We start from the raw sequence: 22,701 nt of genomic DNA on the forward strand, positions 1-22,701 counted from the left end.
GTCTACTGGTCTAAGCAATATGTGTTTGTCAGCAAAAGTAACTTAGACAAATTGCTGCATTGTCTCTGGATGTCCATTTCAACCAGACTGGCTTTCAGAAATGGTTGAAAACTGCAAATCCATTTCTCCAGGTGCTTACTAATGAGTTGAAGGGAACAATATACCTCTGGGTTTGGAGTTGATTTGCTGGAGATGCTACTTGTCTAAAACAAACAATCTTAGTCTACACACAAAGAACAGAATGTAAGCTAGTGATAATCGGAGCCTTTTCTCACAACTACTGACTACTTAAAGTACTATACAAATTTGGGGATTAGGTTGTACAGAGAACCTTAAGGTTATAAATATCAGCATCAGTACAGTGCAGTCAGCCACGCCAATGCACAATGGGCAGTGTTGTGCTAAACTGTTATTTATAGTACAGCAAATGAGCAACAACACTCTCAAAGGAGTACATCAGCCAATAGCAAGACACTTGAATTTTGCATCTGTAGCAAGCAACAGCTACCAACTAGCCTGGAAACCTATTTTTGCCATCAGAAGAAACCAGTAGACCAGTAGCAAAACTTAGTAATTTAGCAGTAAAATCAGTGCAGGTAGTATCAGTATACTCAATATTAAGGAAATTGTTTTCTTTTTAATATATGGCTTAACTTCAGTGACTTTTTATTAACTATTTCTGTAGCATGACACAAATCTGGATTCCAGTTTTGTCATCAGTTTAACCAGATATTACTGGATATTGGACCCTTTCCCAATGACCTACTTCTAGTCCACCATATGATCTTTCACTTGAACTGAATGCTATGGAGCTCATTGGCCAGCCCTTTTGGAATTCACTGGGTGTACCTATAATACTGTGGCTGTCCACCAATTATCTGTTGGCTACATCAAAGCTGTTTCATACATACTTTGTGTGAACATCACTGATCTTTCACCTATTACCTATGTCCTACAAATATTAAACATCTATTGATGATTAAAGCTGTCTTATGCTTTACTAATGTTGTAGCCTATTAGCCTACCTTCCCTGCATCTAAATAGTTCCTTAACTAATTCTCATGTCATTATGAAAACCTATTTTATGTCTTTCCCTTTAACAAGCTCCAAATCTTCAGCTGCATGGGTCTATATCATTTGAGTGAACGCTTAATTGAGCGAATCACTATTTGTTGAACTGAATTAAGTGAAAGCTCAATTAAGCAAATACTCAGTTAAGCTTAAAGTTTCCCGGGAAAAAAAAAAACAGTTGCCTGCTCACTGATCGGAACAAACAAAACTAAATTTAAAACCCTGCAAAGTGGGGGGCTCCCCCCCACACCCCCTAACTAAATAGACAATCTCTGAGATCGCACTACAGTTGGGAAAAGGGCAAATATCCGACAATGACCAACCATGTCCTTTCCCTGGGAAAAAATTCGCTTAACTGAGAGTTCGCTTTATTGAGCTTTCACTTAATTCTGTTCAACAAATAGAGATTCGCTCAATTAAATGTTCACTCAAATGATATAAATCCCAACTGCATTACCCTCTTCTAAATCATGTACAACTTTAATAACTGAATCACTTAATCTAGGAGTTTATGAATGACATTTTATTTATTTATTTCACATTTGTTAACCGGGTCAGTCCAATTGAATTGCAAACAAACCCATCAAACATAAGTAAAGATAAAGTGACAATATACAAATATTAAATAACAATCACAATGCAAAATAATTGTAAAAAGAAAAGGTTAATAACTATTTGCATTGCATTGATAGTAAGCAACCCATTTTTTAGTGGAGACTGAAGGGGAAAGAGCCCAAGCAAAGATAAGCAAAGATAAACATACAGGACAAAAACTATTAAAAATAACACTGCAAATACGAAATTAATTATAAAGAGAAAAACAAAATAAAAAAATTATGAACATTAAGGGCTGCACTGATAGCAGTGGTCTAAACATTTACTACATATGAGAGTAAAAACAAAAAGATAATCATTGTTCAAAAGACGGACAATGTATAGACAGACATTGATAGGGATTTGGGGGGATAAATAGTGTGAAGAATGGGGGGGAAGAAAGGAGGGGGCTATAGTAGTAGAGCTGAGGGTTTGGGAGGTTAGTTAAAGCAGAAGTTACTAACAGAGAAAGAAAGTTAGGAGATGCAGTAGGTTATACAGTAGGACAGACTAAGACTATGTGTGGTCAAGGCAACGGCATAACTTCAAGTGTAGTAGGTGAGATTTAAGCTCATTTTTAAAACAGGAAAAGGAAAGGTTGGATCTAATATGACGAGAGAGTTTTTAGTCTTATTTAGTGAGACAGAGTGTTTGTAAAGTAGTTTGCCAATATTCCTTTTGGGTTTATCAACTGACAGAAGATGCTGATCAGCACTCCTGAGAGGCCGGGTGGGGAGTAGAGAGTAACATGGGAGGCAAGAGCAGGGCAGGCAGAGGGGTTGTTGAGTATGGAAAAGGTAGTGTGGAGTTGCAATTGTAGGAGAAGTTGCAGAAAATCCAGCCACTGAAGTTTGTTTAGTGAGAGGCAGTGAGGTGAAGAGAGTGGTTGGTTTAGAATAAATCTGGCAGTTTTGTTGTATGTTTGTTCCACTTTCTGCACTGAGGTAGTTTGTATATTGGTAAGGATGGGGGAAGCGTATAGAAGACTAGGTAAAAGAAATGCCTGCGCAAGAGTGTGTTTAGTGGCAGTAGTGAGGAATTTTTTGTTCCTATAAAGTAGTCCAAGTTTTTGGTGTTTTTTTTTTGATGGCCTGTTGTATGTGCAAATCAAATTTTAGTTGGTCATCAATTATTATCCCAAGGAGTTTGGTGTGTGAGGCAGGGGAGATAGTGGTGCCATCTAGGGAGGAAAGAGAAAAGTTGGATTTAAAGTTAGAGAGTATCTGAGGTAGAAAGAGAAGGAGTTGATTTTTCTTAGGGTTAAGGATTAGTTGATTATTTCTGAGCCATTTTTCAACAAAGATAAAGGAATTCTGTGTTAGTGTGTGTAGTTCAGAGATAGTATTCAAGATAGATAAGAGAGTAGAGTCATTTGCATATTGTATTACAGATGAGAGACTGCAGGATGAATGTAGGTTGTTGGTAAAAATGTTGAAAAGGAGCAGTCCAAGTATGGAGACTTGGGGTACTCCTGTTAGAACATCAAGGAAGGGTGAGAAAGCCTGCTGCCATCTAACAGCTTGTTTTCTGCCAGTAAGGTAGGATTAGAAGATTAGAAGGAGAGAGATTTAGGTCTGAGAGTGTGTTAAGAAGGATGGGATGCAACACAGTGTCGAAAGATTTAGAGATATCAAGGAATAGACAGGAGACGAGGAGGGTGTTGTCCCTAGCTTCTGCAACCTTTTGATTAAAGGATAGTAAGGCAGTCGAGGTACTGTCTTTAGGGCAGAAAACATGTTGCAAGGGGGTGAGGAGATTTTCATGAATGAGATAGACAGTAGTCGAGTATGTATACATTTTTCAAGGATCTTAGAGAGCGGTGAGAGAATAGCTATTGGTCTATAGTTAGAGGGCTTAGCAGAGTTGCCAACTTTGTGGAGAGAAGTGGTATAGAAGGATTTCCATAGTTCTGGTACGGAAGATTCCTGAATGGAGCTGTTGATTAAAATAGATACAGGATATGCAGTAGAGTCAGCAGCAATTTTATCAGTGGAGGGAGAGCATAGTTTTACTTTAAGAAGCAGGGATTTTATATATTTAGTAGAAACAGGTCGCAAGGTAAAAGGCTGAGAGACAGAGGAGCATAGAGATTTGGGGGGTAAGGGTGACACAGAAGAGCTGGGATGAGCAGAGTTACCAGAGGGTAGGAGTTTAGAGATGCTGTCTATGAAGTGTTTGTTGGGTAATTCTGCAGTTTCAGAGGGAGAGTGATAGGAGAAAGGGTTAGGGATGGTAGGAGAACCAGTGTGGAGCAGGAAGTCGATAGTACTCCAGAATTTTTTGGGTCATTTGGGTGAGAGCTTTGAAATTTAGTGACATATTGGCATTTATCCAAAATAATACATTTTTTTACATGATTTCTGAGTTGCTTATAACCTCAGAGAAAGGTGGGAGATTTAGTGGTTTGCCATTTTTTCCACAGAGCATCTCTTTCATGCATCAAAGCATGAGTAGATTTGGAGAGCCAGGGTGCAAAATTAGATTTGATTCTGATTTTGCGAGTTGGGGCAAAAGAGTTTTGGACATCAAGGAAAATGTGGTTAAATTTAATAACAGCATCACTGAGCGGGAGAGTTTTTAGGAAAGGCCAGTTGATGGCAGAGATTCTGTAGTTAAAAGTTTCAGTTTCCTACAATCTCTGTAGAGATAGGTCTTAGAGAGATGAGGGGAGTGCCTTAAGATAGAGATGGGAGAATGGTCACTGACAGAGTCAGGCAAGATAGAAGGGTTACAGTAGTTGTTTGGAGAGTTGGTCAAAATCCAGTCAATTGTGGAAGCAGTAGCATGTTTACTGTAGTGGGTAGGGGTAGTAATCAGTTGTGAGGATCCATACAGGTTTATGAACTGTTGGGGTGAGTTACCAATAATGTAGTTCCAATCCATATTAACATCTCTAAGAATGATGGTCTCATAGGGGATGGAAGTGTTTATCTAGGAGAGTACATGTTCAAGGATAGGGATGTTTTTACCTGGGGGTATAGACAGAGGCAATAGTAAGCTTTCTATAGTTATTGATGTGGTAGTCTAGGAGCAGTAGTTCAGCAGGGGAGAAACTAGGCACTGTAATGTCTATAGGTGTTAGCGTCAGTGAGACAGAGTACAAAATAGCCACCCCACTGCCTTTTTTGGGTGTCCTATCATACCTATAGATATTCCATTGAGGTGGGAGAAATTCAGAGGAATTGATAAGAGGTTTTAGCCAGGTTTCTCAAGGGGCCAGGATGTGAGGTTTGTGTTGGGCCAACCATGCGTGAAGTTCGGATGTTTTGTTTAGGCTTTGGATGTTCATTGCAGAGATGGAGAGATGTTTGAGGCTGGAGATATTTGAGGATGTTTTGGGGGGAACAGCAGATGAAGGTGGAGGGGGAGTGGAGAGAGAGAAGGGACCAGGATTAGGATGGATGTCACCAGAAACCAGAAGAGCAAAGACAAGATGGAAAAAGTGAGGGTGGTCAGTAAGGGGACCGAAACACTAAAGGTGACGGCATGTCCATATTCATTAAGGATATCCACACCTCCAAGCTAGTTGCTCAGCATAATGCATCCGAGATTATCCAAGTTCTACTAAGTCTGGGCAAAACCGCAATCCAGATTGTAGCTTGCTACAGACCCCCCCACCATGCCGCAGGATTCCCACTCCTCTTTTCTTGATACACTGGAAAATATTAAGGTACAACCCAACACTCTAATAATGGGTGATTTCAAGTACCCTACCATTAACTGGGAAAACTACTCATGTACCAACTCTTTTGCTTAACGTTTTCTGGAAATCATCAATTTCAACGCTTTGGATCAACTTATCCACACCCCCACCAGGGGCAGCAGTATCCTAGACCTGATCATCACCAACATGGGTGACCAGTGTTCCACACCAGAGGTCAGCTCCTTGTTGGTCAGATCTGACCACAAGCTAATCACCCTAGACATTCACATCCCGCTCCCCCCCCCCCCCATATTAGGAAAACAACCATAAAAAAATTCTCCAAAGCCAACTTCACACTTCTTAAGACAGAAGTGGCAAACTTCACGACACCCATGCAGATGGACAATACTGGTACGACTGCTGAATCCTAAACAAATGCACTTTATAAGCACTTACATGAGTGCATGGATCGTGCTATCCCTAACAGAACCAAGATGCTATCCTCCAAAAAAAGGAAGCCAGTCTGGTGGTCTTCTGCCATAAACAAACTCTACAACAGAAGAAAGAAACTGTTGCAAAAAAGAGTAAAATCCCACTGGTCAGCTTCAGTAAGAAGCTGAGATCCCTCATAAAATCCTCCAAAGCTAGTTATGAAAATGAAATTGCCACTGATTCTAAAGACAACCACAAAGCATTCTATAGCTATGTCAAAAATCTCAATGGCAACACTCAGATCTGCTCTGAGTTACAGCACAATGACACTAAATATACAGAACCAACTGATATTGCCAACATCCTGGCAGATAGTTTCAGTGCTAACTTTACCCCCCTCTCACCCCCTAAAGGGTCCATCTTTATACCAGAAGAATGCAAAGTTCCTGTAATCACGGCTGCACAGGTAAAATAAAAACTTCACTCTCCAAAGCCAAGAACACAGCATCCATGGGAGCTAACAACATCCCAGGCTGCCTTCTACATGAACTACAGAATGAACTGGCACCCCACCTAAGTACTATGTTCAGTCATAGCCTCACCTCAGGCTTTGTGCCCATTGAATGGCGCACCACGACAGTTATCCCACTCCACAAAGGGGGGAGGCCACAACAGACCCCGGGAACTACCGCCCCATAAGCCTGATGAGCCTTGTCTGCAAGGCCATGGAATGTATCATCATGGAACTCATAAACAAAGACACTGGAGATCTCCAAACTCTGGACCCCACACAGTCTGGGTTTGTAAAAGGCAGATCATGTCTCCTAAACCTGATAGACTTTTTTGAAGTAGTCAAAAAAGCCATAGATGAGGGTAAGGTGGTTCACACAGCCTATCTAGATCTCGCCAAGGCATTCAACACCATCCCCCACTCTGGAATTATAGATAAACTCACTAAACGAGGTATAAATCCCTATGTCACAAGATGGGTTGCCAACTGGCTTACTGACAGAACCCACACCGTGAAAGTGGCAGACTCCAAATCAGACTTCAGACCAGTGACAAGTGGAGTACCACAGGGTTCAGTCCTGGGTCCTCTTCTGTTTGGTATCTATTTCTCTGAAGTACAGGCTAACACAGAAGGTCTTTGGCTAACTAAATTCACAGATGACTGCAAACTAGGAGCCATAATTGAAACTCCTAATGATGTGGACATCCTACAAAAGGGCCTCACTGAGACAGATGCCTGGTGTCAAAGACATGGTCTCAAGCTCAATGCCAAAAAGTGCATTGTCATCCCCTTTGGTAAAAACTCTGTGCCCATGAACTACCACATAGGCGGTAGTCTACTTAACACCGAAAGTATGATAAAAGACCTTGTGACACAGGTGGACAGTAGTCTCTCCTTTGATAATCACATCACCACAGTGGTCAGGAAATCCTTCTATGTGGCACACTTCATCACAAAAGGTTTCTCATCCAGAAAAAAAGAGGTCATTGTTCCCCTCTACTCATCACTCATTAAACCCATTATAGAGTACAACGCCCCTTTTGGTATGTACCTCACAAGACATCTACAACAATTGGAAAGGCCGCAAAAATACCTCACAAAGAAGATTACTGGCCTCAAACAGATGCCTTACACAGACCGTCTCAAAAAACTCCAGCTTTATTCTGCCTAACATACAAAGCTATGTCAAACCCAGAGCTGTTGGACATGGTCCACTTAAAGAAATCCCAATCCCTCCGCGCTACACGCTCTAGGGACCTCAACCTTGTCACCACAATAAACAGAACATGCTGGAGGGATAGATTCCTGTCCCAGAGACTTCCCATACTCTGGAACAGACTACCTATCTATGTCAAACAGAGCTCCTCATTAACACTATTCAAGAAAAATCTTGATGATTGGATGGGTAATAGGAAATTCACCCCGGGGATCACTTCTGCGGTTCTGCTTGACAGGGGCACAGGAAAATAATTTTCTTGGGTGGCAAAAGCCAGGGTACCATTTTGGCTAGGCTTGTATGGGCCCTAGGGCCAATAGCCTAGTACCTACCTATGAACCTATGAATGGGGTACTTGAGTTTGGATTTATGAGTAAGAGTGGGGTAGGCCATGAGTTTAAATTTAAGACATTGAAAGGGGGAGAGACAGAAGAGAGAGGGGGCAATAGTTAGTGGAGGGGTTGGTTATATGTTGGAAGATGTCTGGGAAAGGGAAAGGTGGAGGAAGAGGGGAAGATATGGAGCTCAGTGTGGTAGGAAGTGCTTAGGGCTGTGAGATTAGAAGTGGGAGAAACAGCAGTAAGGATAGCATTGTGTGATGGGAAAAGGAGGGGAAGAGTTATAGATAACAATATAAAGAAATATATTAGGGAAGGGATTAGAAATAAGCAATGTGAGGGAAGGAACAGTATCGAGGGTGGAAATAATGAGCATGTGAGGAGATAGTAGGTGTGCTAGGGAGTGAAAGAATTAAGTGTGAGAGAGGCAAGCCACAGAGGAGGCAGCCCAAGGTGGGTGGGGAAAAAGGGAAGATTGGTGACAAGGAGGGAAGAGTGAAAGGGTGACAGCACAAGTTATGGTGGTGGGAGGGGGCTGTGGGAGTGACCAGACAATGAGGTGAAAATATAAATCTGAGGATACTTGGGGTGGGTGGGAGGAGCAGAGCAGGCAGAAACACACCACAAGTAATTTGAATGGAAGGGCCTAAAAAATACACTCAGTACTTTAATTTTACTTACTTTTTGCAGGAAAGAAAGACCAACAGTATACAATTTTGAGGTTTTTATTAGGGTTACTTGTTCAAGTGTCAGACAAATAAGTAAAACATTCAAACAAAAATCTATGTCTGAGTGTTAGAAAGCCACAAAGGTACAAAGTATAGCTATAAAAGTTAGGGTCAGAGAGACAAATGTATGAATCAGTTTTCTTTAATAATGGGAAGGAGGCAAAAAATAAAACAGAAAGAGCCTTGTGACAAAAATGGTGACTCACTTTGTTACACAGCATAGTAAAAGAGAGCTTAACAAATGTTTTTTATGCTTGTAACCTACACTTTAATTGTTGGGAGAGAAAAAGTTTTTGTTGTTAGAGACTCTGGTGGCCAATTACAATCCCTTAGACACCATTTTGCAGGAGCTGCAGTACTTTAGTTTAGGTAAATGTACAGTTTGACTAGAAAAAGATAGAAGCAGAGATTCTAGCATAAATATTAAGGCAACAACAGGCAGTTATTTTACAATAGTACAATCAGAGAGGTTTAGGGGGGTAAAAGTAGCACACTTCAGAGTGGACTAGGGTTTATGGCTAAGAAAACTTAGTAGTAAAGAAGATAACAAACACTTGCCAGATTTTAAAGATATACCAGAAAAACTAAATTGTTCATCATTGTACAACTGCAAAATAGTCAGTAAAAGCAATTCTAGTATAGCTAGCATAAGTTATTCAGGTTGGGAATGCACTTATTCCATGCGTAGGAGCAGCTTAAACATTCAAAACATATGCAGCAAGTAGCCGCTCTGATAATTATACACTTTCTTTAGGTGCAGGTTCAGTTTAGAATACAAATATTAGGACAGAATTCAGTAAAGTCACTAGCTACTTATAAAGCTTCTGCAACAAAATAGAGTAGTCTTTGCAGTATTAGAGCCTAGAAATAGGTTGTTCAGTTACACACAAAACAGTAAAAAATCCATACAATGAAGAAACTTACGCTGTGAGTCACACCACGTCAGTCATAGGGGGGGGGGGTAGACAGGGAATCCTAAGCACCTAGGTTTTAAAATGGTGCCTGTGCTACTTTGTAGCCAGTATAAACTGTTAGAGGTAAGGGGGTGGAGGAAAAGAGAAGGCAGTAGGAGTGGTTAGGGGGAGAATCTTAAATGACTAAGTAGACCACACCATAAGTAAGTTAAATGAAAGGGCCTAAAACCTGCACTCATCACTTTAATTTTACTTATTTTTAGCAGGAAAGACAGACCAACAGTATACAATTTTGAGTTTTTTTTCTCAGAATTACTTGTTCAAATGTCCGACAAATAAGTAAAACTTTCAAACAGGAATCTATGTCTGAGTGTCAGAAAGCCACAAATGTACAAGGTATAGCTGTAACAGTTAGGGTCAGACAGACAAATGTATGAATCAGTTTTCTTTAGTTACAGGGGAAGGGGGCAAAAAATAAAGCAGAAAGAACCCTATGGCTGACCAAAATGGTAACTCGCTTTGTTACACAGCATGGTAAAAGAGAGCTTAACAAATGGTTTTATGTTTGTATCTTTCACTGTTTAATTGTTGGGAGAGAAAAAGTTTTTTGTTGTTAGAGACTGTGGTGGCCGATTGCAATCCTCTAGAACCACATTTGCAGGAGCAGCAGTACTCTAGTGTAGGTAAATGTAGAGTTTGACCTGTTTAATTGTTGGGAGAGAAAAAGTTTTTGTTGTTAGAGACTGAAAGACATTTGAAAGCACGTGTCCTGTATTTTTAATGGTTGACTTGTACTGTACTTTGAAACAATCTTAAGCATGCAACTGCAGATTATTTTATCATCGAATCCTTTCTCATTATATTCCCTTATCACTTTGCACAACATAACCATCTACCTTCCTTTTAACTCCATGTAAATTCATATGAAATGATGATCCACCCTTCGTCTCTTTGTTTAAAGCATTAACTGTTTCTTTGATAAATGTTTCCTTGATTAACCATACCTCAGCACTGAAATAAATAGGACATGCTGGAGGGACAGATTCATAACCAGAGGCTCCCTTCACTCTGGAATAAAATCCCAGTCCAGGTTAGGCAGAGTCCCTCATTGACTCTCTTCAAGAGAAATCTTGATGAGTGGATGGGAGATCGTAGGTTTACCCCGGGTATCACTTCTGTGTCACTGTTACACAGAGGCACAGTATACTAACCTCGAAAAAGGGCATAGCAAAATTAATTTAAAATGGGTGGCGAAAGCCAAACACACTCTGGCTAGGCTTATAAATGCCCTAGGGCAGATAGCCTAGTATGAACCTATTTCTTCCTGGCCCAAGGTCTTAACAGTGTCATCTACTTTTAAAACACACACTCCACTTTACCTTCATAAACCCTCCAAAATATTTCTCTAACACCTCCATAATACCTTTCTGATTATACACTATGTTTCCTTTAAGAGTTTTCAAACTTTTCATAGAATCCTCTCCATGATTAGCTTTACTCTTCTGTAATGGAAAAAACATCTTTCTTACCTTGAGTAACAAATCTTTGATTCTTTATCCACGCCTTCATTCTTTTTTCATTTCTTGTCTTTATTTGCTTTTCCCCTAAAAGCCTCTTTCCAAATCTGCTTTGTTTCCTTTTGAAAAGAAGAAAGGCTTTTCCTCTATGAATGTTCATATTCCACCCTAATTAATTATTCTTCTACACACATGCTGCAATTTCAGTTTCCCTTTTAATACATTTCATCAGTTTCTTGAAGTTTCATGAGAAAGCTTCATATTTAAACAACTTCTCCTTAACAGCATCAATGCTACCTTCATCTTTCATAAAAAAGTGGATTTCAATCCAGTTTGTCACCTATTTGTTTATCCCTCTATGCTTCTTGGAGTTACCATAATTGTCCCATGGGGAAATATGTTTATAGCACATTTGCTTTTCTGCCTTCTTAAATGTTTTCTGATTAAATTATAACTGTAGTAATTTCTCCAGTTCTGCTGTTGTACTTCTGATTTGAAATCGTTCCCATCCAAGACATATTTAGAATGTTCTTCCTTATCTAAAATGTTTTTCTTTTTTATTTTTCTTCCATGTATATGATATTGAACTATTTATTTTAAAAATACTGACAAATATATTGCTGTCTTTTAACATATCTGATGCTGCTCTGTATCATGTAGGGTAGTATATATAAATTACAAACATATACACAGAAATCTGCTATTATGACATTTTCTTATACAGTAATATAATTCAACATTTTAATTTGACTCCTTTTTTTATTAAAAGAATCACATTAGACCACTTTAGGAGTCCCAAAACTCCCCATATATGTTTTAACCTTTCCCCTTTTTGAGAAATAAATTAAACATCTTGCAGACATGTAATGTCATTGTTTTTTGCACAGCTTACACAATATTTCTGTAGATGTAAGGTGTAAAATTCCTTATTCTGTCAATAAAGATAATTGCATTAGATACAATTAACATGTTTTCGTTTTTATTATTTTTTATTTTTTTCTTCCTCTTTGTTAGTCTTTGACTTACAGATATCACTTCATCTGACTCAGGAGATTCCACTCTGCTAGCTTCTCTCCTTCTTCTGGAAATAACACAGAAGATGGCTTACTAGGTACAGCTCCTTCTTGCTGCATGTACCTCCCTGAGCTGTTGAAGATCATCTTCATTGTCCTGTTACCATTCCATATGCCATATTCTCTTCAGTTATTAATATACTGTCGTTTTTATTAATAATCCATTGTTCCTTACTAGTTGTATTGATCCAGCCAAAATGCCATTTATTTTCTTTGTATCAAAGTTGAATTCATTTTTCTTTAGTGTGTCCCGTGTATTTGCTCTCTTCTTAATGTTGTCATTTACTGAATGTCCAACCAATCCATAAGCACAGCCTTTTAATTGTACAGAATAAAGAAGAGTGCTGTTATAATGTCTTATGAACAAACTATTGGGAACATGGATTATTTAGTTATTCAGCTGTGTAGTTTTGCCTGCTAATTCAGACTCTCACAAGTTGTAATGTTTTTCCCATATTATACACTTCTGTGCAGTCCATCCGCATTTTTGTTCTCACATCTTCACTTGACATAACATCACTTCTAAGCCATATAAACAACTTTCTTCTTTTAACAGTCTAAATTCTGAAGGTACTATGTCATGGAGACACATTTTTTACTTATATATCATACACAAAATGCTCTGCAACTCTGCATAAAATGTATTTAAATACAACTATATGAAAATATGAAATGAAATATCAGATATAGTTTCAGGCCAAAAAAAAATTAAAGCCCTAATTTATTTTACCACTATTAATGAGAACATGAACGAATGAAGGGTGCAGAACGTGCAGCAAAAACACAATAAAGTAAAACAAAAGCAATGTGCTGCACAAAAAACTTACATGGCAAAACGCATTTATTTAAAAGAAATAAAACAGGTAAAAACGTGAGCGCTTTCATGACGTACCAGTCGCTTCATCAGACAATTGGAAATGCAATAAGAAGCCTTTTTATACCCCTGTTATCAACAGATAATCAACTAATTAACACATTTGAGTCAATAAAGCAACAGTAATAGTGCATAGATATCAACCATAAAAACAATCAATAAAAACATATAACAATATATGAATAGGGTATAAACTAATCTATATATATGTATACAATTATTTATGTCTCAACCTACATGCCTTCAAGAATAGTTTCAAGGAGAAGACACCATTAACTCCTGGAGGCTTCTCTGCGTTAAGCAAAAGAATCCATTGTTGTTCGGCTACCTCAGTGCGGTTCTCTGTGTCTCCTCCCCGAACATTAAAATCTATTACCTGTAGCACTAAGAATTTAAAACTATGAGTTTGGTCAGTAGTCATAATATGAGCAGCTAGGGCATTGTTTTCCTTCTTATTATTAATGTCCCTGACATGATCAAGTACTCTCTCTTTAAGTAATCTATTGGTTTTGCCTACATAAAATGCATGACACTTTTGGCAAAACGAAAAGTACACTATATTGGCAGCCTTGCAATCTGCATAGTAATCTACATTAATGGTAAAATTACATATTGTGTATAATGAGAATTGGTATATATATGTCTGCATGCTAAACAGCTTCTACACGGAAAAGTGCCCTTAGTCAAATATATTCCTTTCTCCTGTCTTCAGCTAATTCAAAAAAAAGTACCACACATCGCTTGAATTAGCATGATTTGAACATTTATGTTTTAGCAGAGGAAACAGAGTTCATTGCACTCTACAAGATATGCTGAATATACAAAATCTAAAAATGTACAGCGTTTTTAAAAGAAGAACATGTCTTTTGAGTTTAGATGCCTAGACATATTCCATGCACAAAATATTTTTTCTTGTGGAGGCCATTATTGTTATTATTATTATTAATAATGTTTTTTAAAATGAATCTTATTTGCAGAACAAAAGACATAGAAGAATAAAATATTTGATTGCATCTTGCACCTTTGTACCTTCTTTGCAAATTATATATAGGTAAAAAAATCTCAAATATCAGCATAAATGCAGTGCCCCTTATTTTATAGCTAACTGGGAAAAGAAAACATTTTACAGATATACTGTACTAATGGGTTCATAGGTTCATACTAAGCTATCTGCCCTAGGGCATTTATAAGCCTAGCCAGAGTGTGTTTGGCTTTTGCCACCCATTTTAAATTAATTTTTCTATGCCCTTTTTCGAGGTTAGTATACTGTGCCTCTGTCTAACAGTGACACAGAAGTGATACCCGGGGTAAACCTACGATCCCCCATCCACTCATCAAGATTCCTCTTGAAGAGAGTCAATGAGGGACTCTGCCTAACCTGGACTGGGATTTTATTCCAGAGTGAAGGGAGCCTTTGGGTTATGAATCTGTCCCTCCAGCATGTCCTATTTATTTCAGTGCTGAGGTTCAAGTCTCTCGAGCACGTAGCTCGATGGGATTTGGATTTTCTGAGGTGCAGCATGTCCATTAATTCCGGGTTGGACATGGCTTTATACGTCAGGCACAGATCACCTCTGAGCAGGCGGTATGCTACTGAGTAGAGCTGGAGTTTCTTTAACCGGGCAGCATATGGCATCTGTTTGAGCCCTTTGATCCTCTTGGTGAGGTACTTTTGGGGTCTTTCCAGTTGCTGCAGGTGTCTGGTAAGGTACATCCCAACAGGGGCATTGTACTCAATTATGGGCCTGATGATGGATGAGTAAAGAGGCACGATGAACTCCCCTGATCTAGATTTGAATCCCTTCATGATTAGGTGGGCTATATAAAATGTTTTTCTAACCACTTTGGCCACGTGGTTTTCAAATGAGAGATTGCTATCAACTTGGGTCCCCAGGTCCCTAATTACTTCTTCCGTACTTAATGGATTACCACCTATGTGGTAATTTGTGGGCACTTTGTTTTTGCCAAAGGGGATGACTATACACTTTTTGGCATTTAGCTTGAGGCCATGGCTCTGTTACCAGTTGTCTGTTTCTATGAGGCCCTTTTGGAGGATGCTTGTGTTGGCTGGAAAGTCGATTATAGCACCCAGTTTGCAGTCATCTGCGAACTTGGTCAGCCACAGTCCTTCCGTGTTGGCCTGTACCTCCGAGAAATATATACCGAACAGGAGAGGTCCCAGGACAGAGCCTTGTGGGACGCCACTTGTAACTGGTTTGGAGTCTGACATGGCTCCAGCAATTCTAACCATGTGGGTTCTGTCCTTGAGCCAGTTTGCAACCCATCTAGTGACATAGGGGTTTATATTTAAGCTGGTGAGCCTATCTATAATGCCCGAGTGGGGTATTGTATCGAAGGCTTTTGCGAGGTCCAGGTAGGCTGTGTGGACCACCTTCCCCTCGTCAATGGCCTTGGTGATTGTTTCAAAGAAATTGACCAGGTTTAAGAGGCAGGATCTGCCCTTAACAAAGCCGAACTGGGTAGGATCCAGTGTCTGTAGGTCCCCAATATCTTTTTTTATGAAGTCCATGATGATCCTTTCCATAGCTTTGCAGACCAAGCTAGTCAGGCTTATGGGGTGATAGTTTCCAGGATCCGTTGAGGCACCACCTTTGTGGAGAGGGACCACTGTTGCTGTATGCCACTCTTTGGGTACATATCCTGTGGTAAGGCTGAGATTGAACAGTAGTTTTATGTTTGGGTTTAGATCTTCTTGGAGTTCATGTAGGATGCAGCCCGGGACACCGTCTGGTCCCATTGATGCTGTGTTTTTTGCTTTGGAGAGGGCAGCTCTTACCTGAACATCTGAGATGTCAGGGGGCAGCACTCTGCTGGGATAGATATTTGCCCTTTTGGTGGGGAGGGGGGGGGTTTGCGCTGAACCTGTCAGCTAGGATGTTGGCAATGTCTGTGGGTTCTATGTATTTTTTGTCATTTTGGACTAATTCGAGCATATCTGGGAATTCCCACCCAGGTTCCTAACATAACTAAAGAAAGCCTTGTGATTATCCTTAGTGTCCTGTGCAATTTTTCTGTCGAAGTTGGCCTTAGACGATTTTATGAGTGCCCGTAGTTTTTTGCTAACACTGATCAGAGATGCCTTCCCTTTTTGGGATTTTGCTCTATCATGTAGTAGCTTCCTCCTTCTATTGTATAGTTTGTTTATGGCTGGGGTCCACCAGACAGGACATCTGCCTTTGGAGGATTGGGTCTTGGTTTTATTTCCAGAGCAATGAGGGTGACTGCCTTGACTATAAAAGATTACATCAGGGCTGTACAGTTTGCATTTCAACTAACATCCATCAAATGTTTATTTAAAAAGAATAACATGACTTGGGCAGTGGCTATAACTCACAGCTGTGTCACAATATTATTTTATGTTGAGGGGCTAAATTTCCCACTCTCATCAGCATTGGTCATTGGACAGAAGTGTTAGTGTATGAAGTAACCTTGCAAACGTGACTACCATCTTTCCCATAACTCTCAGTTAGTGTCATTGAAATAGTGTTCAAAGAATGCAGGACTGAAGATGTGGCCTGACAATTTAAATGAGTTCTCAAAAGGGATTGTATGATATTTTTGGATGACATAAATAGGAAGTTGTATTTTCAGTAACTTCACATTGTTATGGTTTGTCTTACAGTATGAACTAGTTCTCATGTTCGACATACCTGTCTGTAGCTGTTTGTCTATCTATTGATCTAACTTTGTGTATGTAGTATAAAATCATTAAATTCTGCATTTTTAAGAAGCTATTTAGTGGTGATTATTATGTGTGCATGACATCACTAATGTGGATATGAGTTTGCTTTATAATAATTGCCTTTAGGCTTTTCTCAGTTAGGGGTCGCCACAGCGGAACTCCAGTCCGTTAATGATTGGCAGTAGATTTTTACAGTGCTGAGGTGCCAGCCCGATGCCCACCCTTCAAAGAAGGAACACCCATTCACATACGCACCTACCTGCATGTCTTTAAATGTCACTCGACTGTGGGGAGGACATGCAGACTCCACACAGAAGGTGCTCCAGCCGAGATTTGAACTGGAGGACCTCTTGCTGTGAGGTGACAATGCTAACCGCTGCACCACTGCGGCCTTTGCAACTTAAAATTCAGCAATTCCTGTTAGTGTGAATAGTTATTATTATATAGTTTCATAGGTTCATAGTTATATTCTAGGCTAATGACCACTGGGGCCTTTATAAACTTACGAATAACAAATGAATGAGATTGAAAAACTCACTTTATTTAAAACAAAAATAAATAAATAAAGTGAGTTTTTCTATCTCATTCATCTGTTATTCGTGTGTTTTCTGGCTCTGAATAGAGAAGATTCGAACCTTGGTTGGAGTACTACTTTGTTTGCCTTTATAAAGTTAGCCATGCAACCCAAAAGAATCCCACAAGTTGTGCTTTAGAGGTTATTTTAAGGGATTTATGTTAGGTGGGCATAATTTAATGACTGCTTCTGTCTGTATGTTAGGTGGGCATGATTTAATGATCACCTCTGTCCATCAGAGACATAGGTGCCAGATAAGGGGTGAATTTCTGACTGGATAGAAAGCCTGTTCCAGAGAATGTGATTCTCTGAGATACGTACTTGTCCCTCCAACATGTCCTATTTAAGTTGCAAGCACAGTTTAAATCCTCAGATCTATTATTTCTGGTGCTGTTGTGCTGTTCTTTTTGCAGATTTGCAAAAAATCCATCAGAGTGGGATCCAAGGGTGCCTTGTATGCCAGGCATAAATTGCTTCTCAGCAGTCCATAGAAAACAGAGTATAGTGATAGGGATTTGAGGCATCTGCATAGGACATTGTGTTTACACTCTGTATTCTTTTAGTGAGGAACCTGAGTGGATGTTACAACTGTTGCATGTGGCTGGTCAGATACATACCGAAGGGGGCATTATACTTAATGATGGGGATGATGAGAGATGAGTACAGTGCACAATGACTTTTCTGGACCTAGATGCTATGTCCTTACTTATAAGTTGAGTGACATAGAAATGATTTTCTTACTACCTTAGACATATGCTGTTCAAAAACCAAGTTACTGTCTATAAGAGTCTCCAAATCCCAGACTACTGTGTCTACTTTTAAAGTGTTTTATCAATAATGTAGTTTCCATGGGTGATCAACTTTCCAAAAGTAATTTTTATGCATTTCTTTGCACTGAGGTTTAAGCCATGGCTTTGGGACTGCTCATTTGTTTGTGTTAAACCTTTCTGTAAGATGTTATTATTTTGTGATGTTTCTATGATTGCTTCTAGCTTGCAATTATCTGCAAACATGGAAGGCCAGAGGACCCTGCCATTGGCCCTGACTTCTGAAAAATAGATAACAAACAGGATCGGATCTAGCATAGAGCCTGGCAACTCTACTGGTGACTGACCTCCTTGATGAGGTGGTCTCTCCAGTCTTAACTTCCTGTGTCCTGTCTGTGAGCCAGATGGCTAATTATCAAGTTATGTAGGGGTTTATGCCTAATTCCATATGTTTGTTTAAAATGCTTAAGTGAAGTATTGTATCCAATGCCTTAGCTAGGTCAATAAGCAGTATGCACTATTTTGCCCTCATACATTGCCTTGGTGACCTTCTTAATGGAGTGCACCATGTTCAGGAGACATGACCTGCCTTAGATAAAACCAAACTGGTTTGGAAGGTTTCTATGTCATTGTTAAATCATTTCCATGATAATTCATTCCATGGCTTTGCATAGGAGTGTACCAGACTAATGGATTTGTAGTTCCTGATATTCATTTATGGTCTGCCCTTATGCTGAGCAATGACTGTTTCAGTCTTTGATTTGTGTGGCATGAAGCCTGTGTAGAGGCTATGGTTCAATAGTGACTCCAGTGGCCCTGAAAGGTCATATTTCAGCTATTTAGGAGTTATCATGGGATATTATCGTACCCATATAAACTGTATTCTTAGCATTATAGAGATAGTGTCTAAGACCTGCTCGTAGTGATGGTTAGAGATGTAAAGTTATGCTCAAGGTTGAAACCCTGCACTATTTTCATTGCAACACAATACCATATTCATACAGCTAATTGTCCACTCAATATGTTCAGAGGTAATTACTAGAGTAACAGTCCCAAAGGACCATTTTAAGCCTGGGCATGCTTTCCAAGGTGAAAATCATCCCTGTACCTTGTGCTTGCAAGGTAAGCACTTTAACCATTATGCCAACCCCAAGCACTATCATTATGAATATATCTAAGGTATTATAGCTATAAAATTGGTGAACTATCAGAAAATATGGACTACATTGATTTGTATAGGAAATAAACAGATAATCATTTAAAATGTAGTTACTGCCACTAACTGGTAGTGTTATGTTTCTGCAGAATAAATTTAATGTGAATGAGTGTTAAGTTAATGTAATTCATTTTACTGCTAATGAGTAAGAATCCTTGCCTTTCTTCCATAAAAAAGCTTTTAGTGGTCCCTCCCTTATCACACTTGTATTGGCCTTTAAGACTAACTGGCTTATGATGTTTAGTAAACTGAAAGCTCTTCTGAAATTCACTGATGTAGCACTTGATCTGATGCTGTCAATCTTCACTCAGTCCTTGACTGTGGGCTCGTTTCCGAGCCTCGAAGCGAACTTGGCCATTTACTTTGCTCTTGCCTTCCAAACTCTTGAGCCAGACTCTACCCATAATGCTCGTCTCAAAATTACCTCAGATATTGTTTGCTTCTTCGGGTGTCAGAAGCATTCAACCTTTCTCTCTAGCCTTGGCTTATTCTTAAGTAAGTTTTTTTTTGTTTTTTTTTTGTTTTTTTGTTTTTGCGTATTTGAAATCTCCTTTTGAATATTTTTCTTGATTTTCTTCTTCCTAATAGCTCTTACTGTCTACCCTCTCCTTTCATTTTAGCTTCTCCTTAGCATGAGTGTGTATTTTTCCCCCTTCCATACTACCATTGGTAGTTCTTCAAGTACCATCGTTGGTACATCCCTTACCTTATTTAAGGTATATCTTAAATACCATTGATGGTATTTCCTACCCCTTTCCTTCTTATTTTCTTTCAAAAAAAATCTTTGTTTCTCTCCTTTCTGCCAAACTGTGTGCGTGTGACACTGTTAGTATTATAGCTATAAAACAAGTTTCTTCAGCTAAATCCTGTAAAAGCACCTCTGGATTTAAAAGGTGCCAGAAATGTCAGGGTAAAATGCCCTACTCTGACGGGCATACCCTTTGTGTGCATTGTTTAGGGAAAGTCCACTTATAAGAAAGTTGCTCAGTTTGTCACGGTTTGTTTACCTGTACATTTACTGAGCATAAGAACAAATTGATACTTATGGGACTTTTAAAATCTGATTATGAAGAGGCCATTTCTGGGTCTAGAACTGAAGCCAGCACTTCTTCATCATCCTCTTCCACTAGTAAGAACGGACCTTCTTCGCTTCTAAGTAGCTTGGAACCATCCAAGAAGGTTTCTAAAGGGCCTTCAGTGCCAAGGAGTTCTTCAGCACTGAAAGGTATATCTAACTTGGCACCTAAAAAATTATCGAGCCAACAGCAACTTCCTTGGACACAGTCAAAGCTGCCTTTGCTGCCAAGGACAAAATATTCACTGACTACTGACCCCTTTTAAGGACAGGCTACCAAGTCCTTTCCTCGAAGTAAGACCCCCCCCCCCAGGTCTCCTTCAACTGGTTTGATTCAATCCACTAAGAGTCTCTTGGAGGCCAACATTATGAGACTGGTGTATCAGCTCCTGATGGGGAGGGGATTGTCCTCTGTTCCAAGCCACTCTGATGTCAGAACCAGCCTACCTATGACACCACCCATTCCTCCTCTCCAACTCCTATTGAGTCATTGGAGCCCTTGGTTCTGACATGCCTGGTGTTGACTGTCTCAGTTCCAGTAGCATCCTCTTCTCCAGTACCGAGAGCTGCTGCCTTGAGCTCCTCCAGGCTTTTGGCACTGGAGGGCTCCTGGGGTTGAGACCCTCTGGCTGGTTCAGGGTGCAAGGGTCAGTTTCCTTAACTTCAGAACCATCCATGTGCCTTGGTGCATCGGCCTTTTTAGGATTGACCCAGGCTTGTGTTTTGGGGGGTCGCCTTCTCGGTGCGGGGTGTGACCCCAGTTCCAAAGGAGTCTGTTTTGTTTCTGGGCTCCCATCCCTCTGGCCTTTTGGATCATGGAGAAGGCTTTGTCCATTGGGGACTCACAGTCTTTGCCATCCCTGTCAGGACTAGTTTCTACATCCCCTTGACCTGAGCAGCAATCCTTCTCATCCCCAGGACAGAGGGCACAAAAGTCCCAGGATAGACCCACTTTAGTGGTTTCCTCTTTGGACACTTCCCTGGATCATCCCCCTGAGAAAGTACCTGCAAAGAAGAAGTGCAAAAGGAAGCACTTAGACTCCCTGGAGGAGTCTTTCACCGAAGATACTGATTTTGATGAAGGGGAAGGTTCCCCCAGGTAACCCCTGATGATGTTTCCTTCAGGGACATCCTAGAAATCCTGAAACAGAGGGGTGGCTGATCCTCCATCCGGCCTTCCTTGGAAGAGTCGGTATGCTTGGAGGCTTTTCATGCCCAACCTTCTACTTCTTGGATCTCTCCTCCCACTGACCATTTCATTAAGTTGATCTCTCAGCAGGCATGGAAGATGCCCAACTCCATCAAGACGATCACCAAGAGGCCTGATCATATCCTATCAGCGCCAAGGATGAGCCACACTGATGTAAAGGCATACCGTTGATGCCATGGTGATATCAGCAGCCAGAAAGAAGGAACTTTCTGAGGAAAGTCCATCTATCCATCCTCCTAACAAGGATTGTAGGACTTTGGATAGGTTTGGGAAGCATGTTTATGCTTCAATGACCTTTGCTCTTAGGTCTTTGAATTACATGGTGCACTTTATAAGATTATAGAGGGATCTGATCAAGGAGCTCACTGAACCCTCTAGGGAGCAGTAGGTGAAAGGGTATGAGACAAAGTTACCTCTCAGCTAGCAACCCATGATGCAATTCTAACTCGTCCATGAGCCTGATTGCTCATACAGCTGAAGGGATGACTAGAGCAGCGGATTCAGACTTCGCCATTAGAAGGCACTCTTGGATGTGCTTGTGTGACTTTGTGGAGCCATTTAACGTGTCATTCATCAATGGTCTGTTTGATGGATCTAGCCTTTATGGTCACAAAGTAAAAGACACTTTAGCCCGATATGAGAAAGATGGCAAGACCCTTTCTGCAGTTGATGTATGTTTCTCCACTTCTCAGTGGGCTTACTCTAGGAACCAGAGAAGTGGGAGGCTATGGTTTAAAAAATTCAAAGGGCCTTTCCAGGATCCACACGGCAAAGACTTTCCCCTGGCCAGAGGGGGAAGTAATGGAAGACACCGCCCCAGAGGCAGAAATGTACCATAAAACCAGGGGTCTAGAAAATCTTTCTCTGGTACTTCCTATCAGCACCCCTGAATGGGGGCCCAATTGCCCTCCTCTGGAGGCAGTCAGGGCATGACTTTCTCTGCACCAATCTGCCTGGCAAATATTAACTAAATACAAATGGGTGCAGGGAATAATCCAGAGGTTACAAAATTCCACTATTGTTACCCCCAATAACCCAGAAAAAACTCCTGGATGTTTCATCAAGTCAAATGGAAGCAGCAGTTATAGAAATTCAAAAACTGCTGGACAAAATAGTCATCCAAAAAGTCCCACCAGACCAAACAGGATCTGGGTTTTACTTAAGGTTCTTTTTACTGCCCAAAAAAACAGGGGACTGGAGACCCATCTTGGATCTCAGCTAGTTCTATGAGGCAGTTCAGCAAAA

The sequence above is a fragment of the Protopterus annectens genome, chromosome 11.part0, assembly GCF_019279795.1.
Source record: "Protopterus annectens isolate FY-2018-M chromosome 11.part0, PAN1.0, whole genome shotgun sequence".
NCBI lineage: Eukaryota > Metazoa > Chordata > Ceratodontiformes > Protopteridae > Protopterus > Protopterus annectens.